Source organism: Mus musculus, chromosome 5, assembly GCF_000001635.26.
Source record: "Mus musculus strain C57BL/6J chromosome 5, GRCm38.p6 C57BL/6J".
Taxonomy (NCBI): Eukaryota; Metazoa; Chordata; class Mammalia; order Rodentia; family Muridae; genus Mus; species Mus musculus.
In genome coordinates this window covers 10,859,493-10,872,493 of record NC_000071.6, presented here as the reverse complement: position 1 = coordinate 10,872,493, position 13,001 = coordinate 10,859,493, and the positions used below count along the sequence as shown (strand labels likewise).

Genomic DNA, 13,001 nt, shown 5'->3' with positions numbered 1-13,001 from the left:
CCCATCACCCCAGGGCTTTTGAGAGTAGCCCCAGGGCTCACACGTTGGGCTGCCCATTGACAACCCAACAAAGAGTTAGTCAGAGGCTTGGATGGCCACCTGGGGCTGAGTGGAAAGAGGCTGGCAGCCCTCCCATGTCCACCTGACCAGAGCATAGATGGGACTCTCGTTGGGCTTTGGGTCTTTCCTCTCTCTCTTCACCAGGGCCCCCTTTGAGCTTCCACACTGCTGATGAACTTCTGTCACTTCATGAAAATTAGAAGACCTAAAGTAGAGAGTAGCCAAAAACTCTATCCTGATACTCTGCTGAGATTTTAAATGTTCTGGTGTGTCAATACTATTTGTAGATTACTTCCTCCACACTATAATGCTCTGACTAATCTCCAGTCTCAATTAATTATTTCTATTCCATTAATTGGACAGCAGTCATCTGGAAGAAGCTCTTTCTCAGTATACTCCCAGATATGCTATGGGAAAAGGTCAGCTGCACCTGTGTCTCCTAGGTTCCCCACTTGCACGGACATGCTCTCTACCAGAAACATGTGGCCACAGCTGCAGGCTCCACTCACGGTGGTTGCTCTTGAGCTTCCTCCCCACATTGCTCATGTTGATACTTTTGTTCTTACTAAGAAGGTTTCATCAGCCCAACACAGCCTACAGGAGGCCAGACTCAATTCTGAATTTTAAGGATATGAGTAATCTACATGGTCATCCTAGATTAGAGGTGAAAGATCTGCTCTAAAATTGAAAATAAGGGATGCTGGGGTATGATCCTGAGTACACAGTGAGCAGTGGTAACACCAGAGCCCTGCATACATGCCAGGCAGCCTAGGAGAATGAGCATGCACAGCTCAAGCACCTGCACCTACACATCTCCTGAGATTTCTCCACTTACTTGGAGGTGATCCAGTCAACCTAATATAGCACATGCACTAGAAGGAGAATTGGTACCTGCAGAAGGTGTGGGGATGCCTCACAGGTTAGGGAATCTACTGCTCTCTCAAAAAACCCACATGGGTCCTAACAGTCATGTAAAACAGGGGTTATTATTCCTTCTTCTGGCCTCTGAGTTTACTACACTCAGGAAGTGCTGCAGACATACAGTAGGAAAAACAAACATTCACATAAATAACAATATCTCTAAACAGCACAAAAACAAAACAATCAAACCAAAAAACCACAGGAAATGTGTGTTCAAGAACAACATCATCTACCAAATGACATTTCAAAGCCTGACTTAGAAAGCCATTATCTCTATTGTGTGGTTGTCACTGATGCTGTATTGCAGGCAAAACTGAGGTACATGGCTCTGGCCTTCCTGATTTATTTCCTATTCCTTTGGGAATGTTTTTATTTCCTCAGCAGCATTAGAGCAATGACTGTATATTAATCAAAATCTGGTCCACAGTGTCAGTCAAGAATGTGCTTTATAGAGTGCTATAATTTAGGTGTAGGAGAATACATAGCAGCATGGATACAGTATGGAACTGATTGCATCATAAAGTGTGTTTCCATGGGGTAAGCCACATTATCCACAAGAGACCATCTTCTTGTATACCCCTTGGTGACATTTACTTCACTCTGTAGCCTAGGCTGCCTGACACTTACAGAAATCCATCTCTGGCTGTGGGTTCTAGGTTTACAGGAGTGGAGAGGAAACCTGAATAAGGAAGATGGTCTTAGAGTCAAGAGTTGTAAATCAATTTTTATTTACTAGAAATACAATGTTTAATAAACAGGCTTTAAAAGTACAATACTAAAAAGAGATGAAAAGAAAAATTCAACCATGAAAACCAAATAAGAACATATAACTTCAGCAAAACCTAAAAACTAAATAAAACAATAAAGAGCAAAACTTTAACCAAAACTTGAACAGAAAATGATTGAACATCAGCACCCTTTCACTGCATGTTAAGGAGTACAGACCTACAGCCTGTATCTCCTCTTGGACTGCTGTTGGAGGGGCAGTCACCTCAGTTGTTTCTCAAGAGGTGTTGCCAGAACAGGAAAGGGAACAACACCCTGAATCAGCTGGCTCACTGGCTTCCTCCCATTCACACCGTGTAAATGTACTGAGTGTAATAAGATTCATTCAAGGTAGACTGTGGATGTTGGGGATGGAGTTCAGCAGGGGGCTCCTGAGGTGGAAACTCATTCTGCAGGAGGCTCTCTTCCTGGGATGTGGACATTTCAGCTCTTGCTGGAGTCGCTGAGTCCTAGGAGAGGAAGGCAGTTCTTAAGACACAGGCTTGGTGGAGACCTAAATGTCATCTGTCAGACTGCTGTCTCCCACTACCTCAACAGGACAGTTAACAATGATCTATTAACTGAAACCATTGCTGTTATATACATGTAGGGCAAAATGTCAAACAACACTCACAAACACATGGACTGGCAAGCTGTCACTCAGACTTCTATGCTTGCAAACCAAGAATTGGGCAATAGGAAGAGACCTCATTGGATTGCAAGAAGAAAGGAGAAGCCCACCTGCCCCCTAGATTAATGACCATGAGAAGCATTCATTTGATATGTGCATTTTGATTTTAACCCTGGAAGGTTCTTCCCACCTCTAGTCACATGACCCTTGCGTGACCTCTGTCCCAGGACCTAGATGCTGCTCAATGCTCTGCATACCATCCCACTTATCATGAACACATTCAGAAATGTGGCATGTTATTCATCTGTCACCCTTTCTAGACTTCAGATTAAAGCAGAGCAGCAAGGTCTACTTGCCAATGATTTAGTTTCTCACAAGAGGCTAACTTCCCAGAATATGTGTGTATAAAAAGGGCAATGAACAACTACATGCCAAGAGGTGGGTGACTGTTTGGGAGTGTGGATTAGAAAGGTGGTAGGGGAAAGCAAAGATGAATCCAATGGGGCAAATGGTGTCAGACAGTATTTGCTTGAGTGAGCTGCTTGTCCCTACCTGAAGTTGTTGTGTCTCATGGTTGCTGGTCTGCTCCTGTTCGTCCATTCAGGTTCAAGTCAACCAAATATTTCTCAATGAGAGCCCAATCAATCTCTACTTCCTTGTTCTTCTGGTTCTGTGTGATGGACATCTTAAGATTCTTCTCCATCAAGAGCTGGCTATGTAGGTTTCTGGAAAAAACCTCTGCATAGTAAGATCCTGCAGCCTCCTCCTCTCATTCTTATGTATAGGCTCAATAACCCCACCAGGACCCAGGCTCCCATGAAGACATAATACAATCCATCTCAATAAATCCATGACAGCTGCACAAACAGCAAACAGCCATTTCAGAGAAGAAGAAATCATTGCTGCAGTTGGAACACCAATAAGGGTCCATGTCTCTCCAAAAGAAAGAGGGATCTCCATCGATCATTGACCGCCCAATGCATTAAGGCAACATCAATTAGTAGGGTGCAAATACCATCAGAGTAGATCAGCAGAACGAAAGGGAGGGCATCTATCCTTGTGTTATATCACACTCAGCTCTCTAAAACACTGCCTGATAACCAGACTCTCAGTAATGCATAATAACTATGCACAATCACTCTTCTACTGAGGCTTTTAAGGATGCCTGGACAATGCTGGGAGGGGTAACAGTGTCTTACGGATTTATGAAAACTGAGTCTATTATCCCAAGGCACACTGATGGCTAAAGGCAGAACAGGCAGAAGCAGAACTGCGGACTCTCCAGTCCAAAAACCAAGGAATGCAGAAATTGCCATTCCACTGTTGACTTGCTAACTGGTACTTACGTAAAGTAGTCTATCCACTTATTGAGCTCCTGGATATTCTCTTGGGCCTCAATTATCCCCATCTCTAACTTATGCACAGAAGACAGGACCTGGTTCTTCGTTGATCTCAGTTGTTCATAGAATGGATTTTTCTTCTGGGTGGGCTTGGTCCTAGGAAGACAGAACTCCATGAACATGGGCTTTTAGGAACACATTTCTCAGGCTGAGTGCTGGACTACCCCAGCCATGGAAAGCACATTCTGGATTCTATATACTGGGATGATCTTCAGCTTTGAATATTTGTTATCCTGGCCCAGGACAGCAGAAGCTAAGCATCAAGATGGAGGGTTCCCTGGCTCCCTGTGTTCACGCAGTAGGGTTGGATGTAGCAGTCTAACCAGCTATGCTCTCAAGAGCCTAGGCCCAGGTCTTTGCCCACCAGAAACCTGTGATTACATTTTTCCTGTTTTCACAACTGGGGTGGTAAATCCTAAGTAACTTATACCATAGAAACAGACCTTACACATAATCCTGGAGTTGTGATCAGACATCAGCACAGCTTTATAACATGCCCAAGGGATACAAGTGCATGGAAAACTGTGACCACATAGGCAAAGAACACTGTTGAATAAAGTGGGAGCTCTGAGACTTTAGCACTAACATCACCTTGAAATTGTTGTGAAGATGAATCCCCACACCAAAACACAGACCCCATAGGTTCCCAAGTTTGGGGGGAAAATTAAACTTACAAAAATCATGCACATGTAGGTACATGTGCACACACACAGTTTCACACACTTGAACACACTCACACACTTGAACACACACACACACACACACACACACACACACACACACAGGAGAAAAGGAAACAGAGAATGAGAGACACAGACAGAAACAGAGAGCACAATGCGATGCAAAAGAAATGTATGCAGCATTACTGTCTTGCAGTATAAGGCAACAAAGAGGAACAGGAATGAGCCTCAGGCCTTCTAGATATACACTGAGAAGGAAAATGTGGGACCAGGCCCCTCTAGATACTACGAGGAGCTTCTAAGCACTCAGGCACCTGCCAGGCAAGTATAAACACTCAGCATACACTCAGATCACCTAGAACCTTACAAAGCCACATCCTGTCAAGTGCTTTCCAAATGCATGCTGGGAACTCACTCTCTACTGCCTCTATCCCTGAATTCTTCATTCAGAATACAAGTCCTTCTTTTCTACTGGAGGAAGCAGAAGAGTCCATTTCTCATCTCCCTCCTGACCAAGCTTCAGGTTCTGCCTCTCTGCTATGAAGCATTCATGGACATGAGGTTGGGCATAGGGACAATCTGGTGGTACAGCTTCATAGAACCCACCTCCTATAAAGGATATGATGAGGCTGACATTGAAGACCCCAGACTGACACCACACTGTTTGGAGCAGTGCATACCTATTGTAATTGGAACTCTCTTTGAAATCGATCAGGTGATCTCTCTGCTCATTTCTCAGCTGGATGAGGAGGTCCAGCTCTGTGGTCAGCCTCTCTTTTTCCTTTTTGAACTCCTTCTTACTTAGGACAGGTGCAGTGGATGATGGGTGTCTTCGAGCCCCTTTAGGTAGAAGAATAAAAAAAAATACTTTCATGTGAGAATTAAAAGAGTGTAGGCAGACCACCAAAAGAGAGACAATGCCTGGAAACTATTGACACCAAAAAGAGTTTGTTCTGGGCTTGAGATGCCTCCACATGGGTCTCAGTTCTACCAGTACTCTAGAGAGACCAGGAGATGTAAACAGCAGTGTTTCCTCTGTCTCCCTAAACAAGCTTATTATTACCAGAGAGACAGCTTTCTCAGGATGATTATCAACTGAACAGAGTGTAATTTGGCTTCAGAGCCATCAGTCCCGTGGTTTCACAAGTCAGATGGTAAAATCACAACTCTCAAGTACTTTAGTGCTTGGAGATGCTCAGATCTCCTACCCAGTTATGCTAGGCCCAGGACTTGGTCTTCAAAAGTCACGCAGTGAGAGAACATTGTCAAAATACTATCAATTGCCCCTACTGAAACACCAAACACCCAAGAAGTAGCAACAGGATCCCTTCTCTGTCTGGGTGTCTCCACTCTGACAGGTCTGTGGTTACAGTGTAGAAATGCCTGCCACTCACAACTGGTGATTAAGAAAGGTAAAGTGGGAACTGTCATGGACAGGATGTCAGAGTCATTCTGAGAACATGAGGTCATGGGCTGGAGCACAATTCTCTCCATTATACTACTCCCAAATAGCCACTGAAGTTAAAGAGCCCTGAGAGTGAAATACAGTCATGCCCTTCCCTAAAAGGGCATAGGTTAGACACTCTGTGACTCCTGATGGCCTCATTGTGTCCCATGTAATACACACAGTACTCAGTGAATGTAAATACTTAAGAGTTCTTAGCATAACAGTCTTGGCCTTGCCAGCTCCTGCTTAGGGGATGGAGAAAGTAATGTTCTGAAATCCTTGATGTTCAAGAATTTTGATAATTATGGAAATTCTTTGCTACCCAGAGACTCCAGTTCCTGATCCCCATTACTAGAAAGGCCATCTCAGGCCACCCCTTCCAGGGAGCTCAACATCCACTTCCCAGGACTTACTCCACATTCTCCAAGTCCACCTCCTTCGTCCTTCATTACTCTCAGATGGAAGGCCAGCACCCTTCCTCCTCTCTCTGGTCTCTCTCCCATCCACACTGGCTCTCCCAAAAAGATTGCAGAGTCGAGCAAACATGTTCACCAACCTAGTGGCTAGACACTGAGTGAGAATCCTATATGAGCTTGTTGCTACAACACTGGTGACATCACAGGAGATGCCAAGAACTCTCCAGGAGACAATAGAGTTTCCAAGAAGAGATTGCTTACGTCATGGTCTACAACCTTTGACTCCCTGCTTATGTTCATGTGTTTCAATACCAGAACACTTGTCAGAGGGCTTGATTTCTATTCTATAAAGGAGGGAACTTCGCTGACTTCTGTTGCAGGATATTTGATTGCATTTTAAACCCCAAGATTGTACTTTTTTCTGAAAACAAAAACAAAAACAAACAAACAAACAAAAAACCCCAAACAAACAAAAACCCTTTTTATAGTGTAGCTCATCCCTACCACAGACTTTTAACCCAAGAGCTTTCTGTTTGCTGTACTTTCTTGTTTGGCTCAGGTGTAGCACAGACCTTTATTGCAAGACAAAATAAAGTCAACTCCAGGTCAAGAGGCAGAAGAATTAACCAGTTGAGAGGGAATGAAAACAACTAAACCAATGGAAGGTCTTTAAGTTCAAGGGTATTTAAGATAGTGTGGAGAGAGATAAAAAATGTGTTCCTTCTTAGAGGTCAGCAGGGCAGGAAGGTCAGCTGGGTGCTTTTCCTGACTCTTTGAGCTGGCTCCTGGGTCTTCATTTGTAAAATGAAATGTGTTGCATATGTGTGTGTGTTTTTTTAAAATGTATTTATTAATTATTCCATTCGATTACATCTCACATGATATACCACTTCCTGGGTACCCCTCCACCAATCCCTCAAGTCATATCTTCCCTCTCCTCCTCTCCTTCCCCTGGATGAGTGTGCTGCTTCAACTCACTCACCCTTTCCTTCCCTACTGCCCTCTACACTAGGGCATCAAAACTCTCCACAACCAAGGGCCTCACCTCCCACTGCTTTCAGCAAGGCCATCCTCTGTTACAATGTACCTGGAGCTATAGATCCCTCCTTATACACTCCTGTGTTTGTAGTCTAGTCTCCGGGAACACTGGGTGGTCCTGTCAGCAGTTGTTGTTCTTCCAATAGAGTTGCAATCCCCCTCTGCACTTCCAGTTTTTCCCCAAGCTCCCCCAAGGAGTTCTGTTAGCTCAATCTAATGGTTGGTTCCAACTGTCAGTTGCTGGCCAGACCTCCCAAAGAACTGTCACTTGAGATTCCTGTCCACAAGCACCTCTTGACCACAGGAACAGTGTCTGCTTTGGTTTCTGCAGACAGGATGGATCCCCAGGTAGGGCAGTCCCTGGATGGCCCTTCCTTCAGTCTCTGCCCCATTTCTTGTCCCTGTTCTTCCTTTGCTCAGGAACATTTCTGGGTTAAAAACTTTGAGATGGGTGGGTGTAACCAACCCTTGACAGAGGGCAATATCGGGGTTGTGGTAGGCAGAGGCACAGCTATCCTCTGGAGTTGGTCTCTACAGGTTTTATCTTCCCCTTCGCTGTGCATTTCTGATAAAGTCATCCCCTTTGTGTCTTGGGAGCCTCACGATTCCCTGATGTCTGAGACCCACAAGAGGCTATCCTCTGTTCCTCACCCCCCAACCCCTACATATTTTTGTTCAATTTCCTGACCCTTTTTTTTTCATACTCTTTTTTTCTTGGCCCTTTGTACCTCTCTCCCCTCCCTTTCAGTACCTTATACTTGCCCCCCTTATTTCCTTCCCTTCCTCTGTCTCTCCTAGGTCCCATTCTACCTCCATCTCATATGATCATCTGTTGTCCCCTTAATGAAGGACTGAAGCATCCATACACTGGTCTTCCTTCTAAGCACCATATGTTCTGTGGGTTGTATCATGAGCATTGTGATTTTTGGGTTAATATCCACTTATCAGTGAATACATACATGTGTGTTCTTTTGTGTCTGGTTTACCTCACTCAGGATGATATTTCCTAGTTTCCTTCCAATTGCCTTCCAATTGTGTGAAGTCATTGTTTTAATAGATGACTAGTACTCCATTCTGTGAATGTACCACATTTTCTGTATCCATTCTTCTGTTGAGGGAAATCTGGGTTGTTTCCAGCTTCTGGCTATTTTACATAAGACTGCTACAAACATACTGGAGCAGGAGTCCTTGTTATATGTTGGAATATTTTTTGGGTATATGCTTAGGAGAGGTATTGCTGGGTCTTTAGGTAAAACTATTGCCAACTTTCTCAGGAACCACCAGATTGATTTCCAAAGTGGTTTTACCAGCTTGCTGTCCTACCAGCAGTGCAGGAGTGTTTCTCTTTCTCCAGGGCCTGTTCAACATCTGCTGTCACCTTCATATTTGATCTTAGCCAATATGACTTGTTTGAGGTGGAATCTCAAGGTTGTTTTCATTTGTATTTTCCTAATGACCAAGGATGTTGAACATTTCTTTAAGTGTTTTTCAGCCATTTGTGATTCCTCCGTTGAGAATTCTCTGGCTCTGTATTCCACTTTTTAATAGGGTTATTTAGTTCTCTAGAGTCTAACTTCTTTAGTTCTTTGTACATTTTAGATATGAGACCTCTATCAGATGTAGAGTTGGTAAAGATCTTTTCGCAATCTGTGGATTCCCATTTTGTCCTATTGACAGTGTCCTTTGCCTTCCAGAAGCTTTTTAATTCTATGAGGTCCCATTTGTTGATAGTTGATCTTAAAATATAAACCATTGTTTTTCCATTCAGAAAGTTTCTCCTGTGCTCAAGTATTCCAGGGTCTTCCCCACTTTCTCTTCTATTCGATTCAGCAAATCTGGTTTTATGTAGAGATACTTGATCCACTTGGACTTGACCTTTGTACAAGGAGATAAGAATGGATCAATTTGCATTCTTCTTCATGCTGACTGCCAATTGAACTAGGATCATATGTTGAAAATGCTGTCTATTTTCCACTGGCTGGATTTAGCTCCTTTGTAAAAGATCAAGTGACCATAGGTGTGTGGGTTCATCTCAGGGTCATCAGTTCTGTTCCAATTCTGTACCTGCCTGTCTCTGTACCAATACCATGCAGTTTTATTACTATTACTCTGTAATACAGCTTAAGGTCAGGGATGGTGTGATTCCCCCAGAATTTCATTTATTTTTAAGAATATCTTTCGCAAGTGAAAGATCTGTATGACTAGAACTTCATATCCCTGAAGAAAGAAATTGAAGAAGAACCCAGAAGATGGAAAAACATCCCAAGCTCATGGGTCAGTGTAATTAACAGTAAAAATGGGCATCTTACTAAAAGCAGTCTACAGATTCAATGCAATCCCCATCAAAATTCCAACTCAACTCTTCATAGAGTTAGAAAGAGCAATTTGCAAATTCATTTGAAATAACAAATTAACAAGAAAAATATTTGAAATATTTTGGTTAGAATCACACCAAATTTTTTTATATTATTTGTAACTATTGTGAGAGTAATATTCAATGGAGTGATTGTCTTTCGAAATTTTAGAGGAAATCCACATGGCTCACTGACAGACATCCAAAGAAGTGACATATCATTTTTGTTTCGTTTGTCTTTACCTCTCTTCTTCCTGAACTTTAACTGAAAAGCACAAGACAATCAATGCAAATGAAAGAATTGTCCATTTCATGTTGATGATAAATTGAATCATGGAAAATGTATGCATCCTCTTGCGGTTTTACCCATAGTAAAGAATATTAAATTATTTCTGTCAGGATGGCAATATTAGTTTAATGGACCTATTAGGAAAGGACCATCAATTACTTCTTTGTCATCAATACATTGGCTCCTTTTCACTAAGACCATTAGATTCTCAAGCTACTCAGATCTCCAAGCAGCCTTCTGGTAGATACATTCAAATAATGTTAAAATTATACTTTGAAAACATTCAGTTAAATTTAGTAGACTGTTGGCATCTCAAACCACAGGCATTATGGAAATGGGTTTGCAAGCTTTTACCAACCAAAAAGCTAAAAATGTTCTCAGAAAAAAACGTTCGAGGAAAATAGCTGAGTTTGTGTCTCTTTGCTACAATCATTTTACCCAATGATTTTTCATCAATGTATTTGAAGAGTGTCTTTTTTTCACTTTGTTACAAATTTTCATGAAACTGTTTCCAAGTTAAATGTTAAAAAGTTAAAGCATAGCAAGAGTTTGTAGCTCAGTAATTCATAAGCAAATTAAAATCCATTATTTACTCACTGCCTGTTATTTATGGAGTATTGTTTAATACTTCACATCTAAAAATCACTTCACCACACATTTCACTCATATTTCATGCAACCTTGGCATGATTATTCTACTTTAAAAATATAATCTGATGCCAACACTTCAATATCTGTTAAAGAAGAGATGATGAAGCATTAGAAGTTAAAATAAAGAAAAGAAGTTAAAAAGGATCCAAAGGATAAGAAAAGTCAAGGAACGTATGGTAGCACAACACCACTTCATGAACACAGGAACTCTCTGTCCTGCGAGTGTAAGAAAGGAACATGCCAAACACAAAGCAGAACACGAATTTACATGGCTACTGCCTGCACCAAGTATATCAAACAAGTTTATTCTGGGATCAGCCCTCTAGAATAGATCTAAAAGATGTTAGTTTACAGCAGGCATATTTGTCTTTTGCCTCCTAAAATCTTTCCATCACCTCTTCTGGGGGCTTCCCTGAGTGTTGGGTTGGGTTCTACATGTATCAGTTAGGGTTGGATGTCTCCCAGTCAGTGATGAAATCTACAACTGTATGTCCCTCTACTCTTGTAACTTCCATCCAAGCTACAGCAGACTCTATGTTAAATCATGACAAATGAAAATACCACGTAGCACTAAAATAAATTTGGACATTCATCATTATTAATTTCCACAGGAGAGCTAATTTTCACATTTATAATTGAATTCCCCCTTTTAAAATTGTCAGTTAGTTACATAACTGTTAACTTTATGACTTACTGCATCATTTGCATTATTAATCACAAATAATTTGATAAATATGATGTCATAAATGTATTAATATATTAACCTTATAATATTTATATTTAGTTCATTACTTGATAAACAAATATGGACACCAAATTATTTTACGTTTTAATTTAAGATTATTTTCTGGAATATAAAATCGCTAATATAATTTGTCACAACCCTGTTTTGAAATGTAAACATATTGTATGATATGTTTAAACTTGAGTGTACCTATTTTCTATAAATCCTACATTTTAGTTATATGATTTCATTCAAACTTTTTCTTACAGATTTACAAAATATAAAAACTATCATCATTTACACATCATTTACAGTTACCATACAAGGCAACAGCATTCCAAATTTCTTGCCACTAATTACAACTTAAACAGAGTAATCAACTTCCGACATGACACCCTCTCTTCCACTTTTCCGTGGTATCCACCATTCTATTCTTATCATTTTAGATTCGTCATATGATCACAGTCATGTGGTTCTGATCGTCTGTATCAGGATTTTTCATAGAACATAATGTTCTCTCTCTACCCATGTTGCCATCAATAACAGAATTTCATTGTTTTGTTAATCCTGAATAACACTTCATGAAATATAAGGATATTTATTTAGTCAAGATTTTATATGTATCATAACTCAAATGTAATATATATTCATAAATATTTAAATTGACAAATACTTATAAAAGCTCATAAATATATGAGCTTCAAAGTAATGATTAAATTAAAATCCACTATTTTACCTGATAGTCTTATTAAAGAACCTCATATATGACACCTGTAATGATTATCAATTAAAATCGGGATTAAGTTACTACTCCTAAAAGCAAAGATGCAAGCAAATAAGTATTCCTCTAGTTTGTAATTTTGTATGATAGTTAAAACTGGAGAAGGGACTACATTTCTGGCATGCACTGTCATTTGAAGTATGATAGAAATTTGTGATAAAAAGACACTGGTCCTTTAATTACCTTATTTATTCTAAGATATGCTTATGTTTCATTTCATAATTGATATATAATGATCATTTGAATAACATTGTTTATAGAAAAAACACCAAATCATGTAAGAAACTTGAGAGATTTCCAGAACTAGAACAGAAAAAAAATTTTTTTTCCTGAACAGCCAGTCACCAACTAAGATTATAGCACAGTCAGCCTCTGAGGAAGCTATGAGGTCCAGTGACTATTGTCCATGTCTTCAGTGATGCTTATCACATTCTTTATGAGGCTCAAAACTACTTGAGCTCAGTCTTGGGGCCTAGAATTGTGTTCATGTCTAATACATTGTATAGGACACACAGAAGAACTGACTTTTCAAGGGGCTTAGGTTTCAATTCTGTTGTGTAAATTAGGCTAAGGAAAACACTAATTTTGTCCTTTGTCTCCTTGTTTGGAATTATTCATTGTTATGTTGTTTAATTCGGAATTCCTATTCGGAGTGCCTTAACTTCTTTGCACAGTTCTGGGCATAACACCTGAAATGGAAAAGGTCTACAATGTCAGAATTTCTGGTTTCTGTTCATAAATAAAATAGATGATATCTCAAAGGAATGAGAGGTCACATCTTGACTCTTACCTGCATCTGACCTCCTTTCAAGACTTGAACTTTCACCTATGCTTTGCCTTGTAATG

General features: G+C 40.6%; 1 pseudogene across 1 annotated transcript; it reads right to left on the bottom strand.

The window, feature by feature from the left end:
• Positions 1 to 1,685: 1,685 nt before the first annotated feature.
• On the bottom strand, positions 1,686 to 7,465 carry Gm6455 (predicted gene 6455; annotated as a pseudogene). The gene is made up of 5 exons (NR_003596.2): positions 7,408 to 7,465; positions 5,138 to 5,297; positions 3,724 to 3,873; positions 2,930 to 3,102; positions 1,686 to 2,216 (listed from the first exon to the last, which is right to left on the bottom strand). The product of NR_003596.2 is annotated as a predicted gene 6455 (transcript).
• Between the last annotated feature and the right edge of the window lie 5,536 nt (positions 7,466 to 13,001).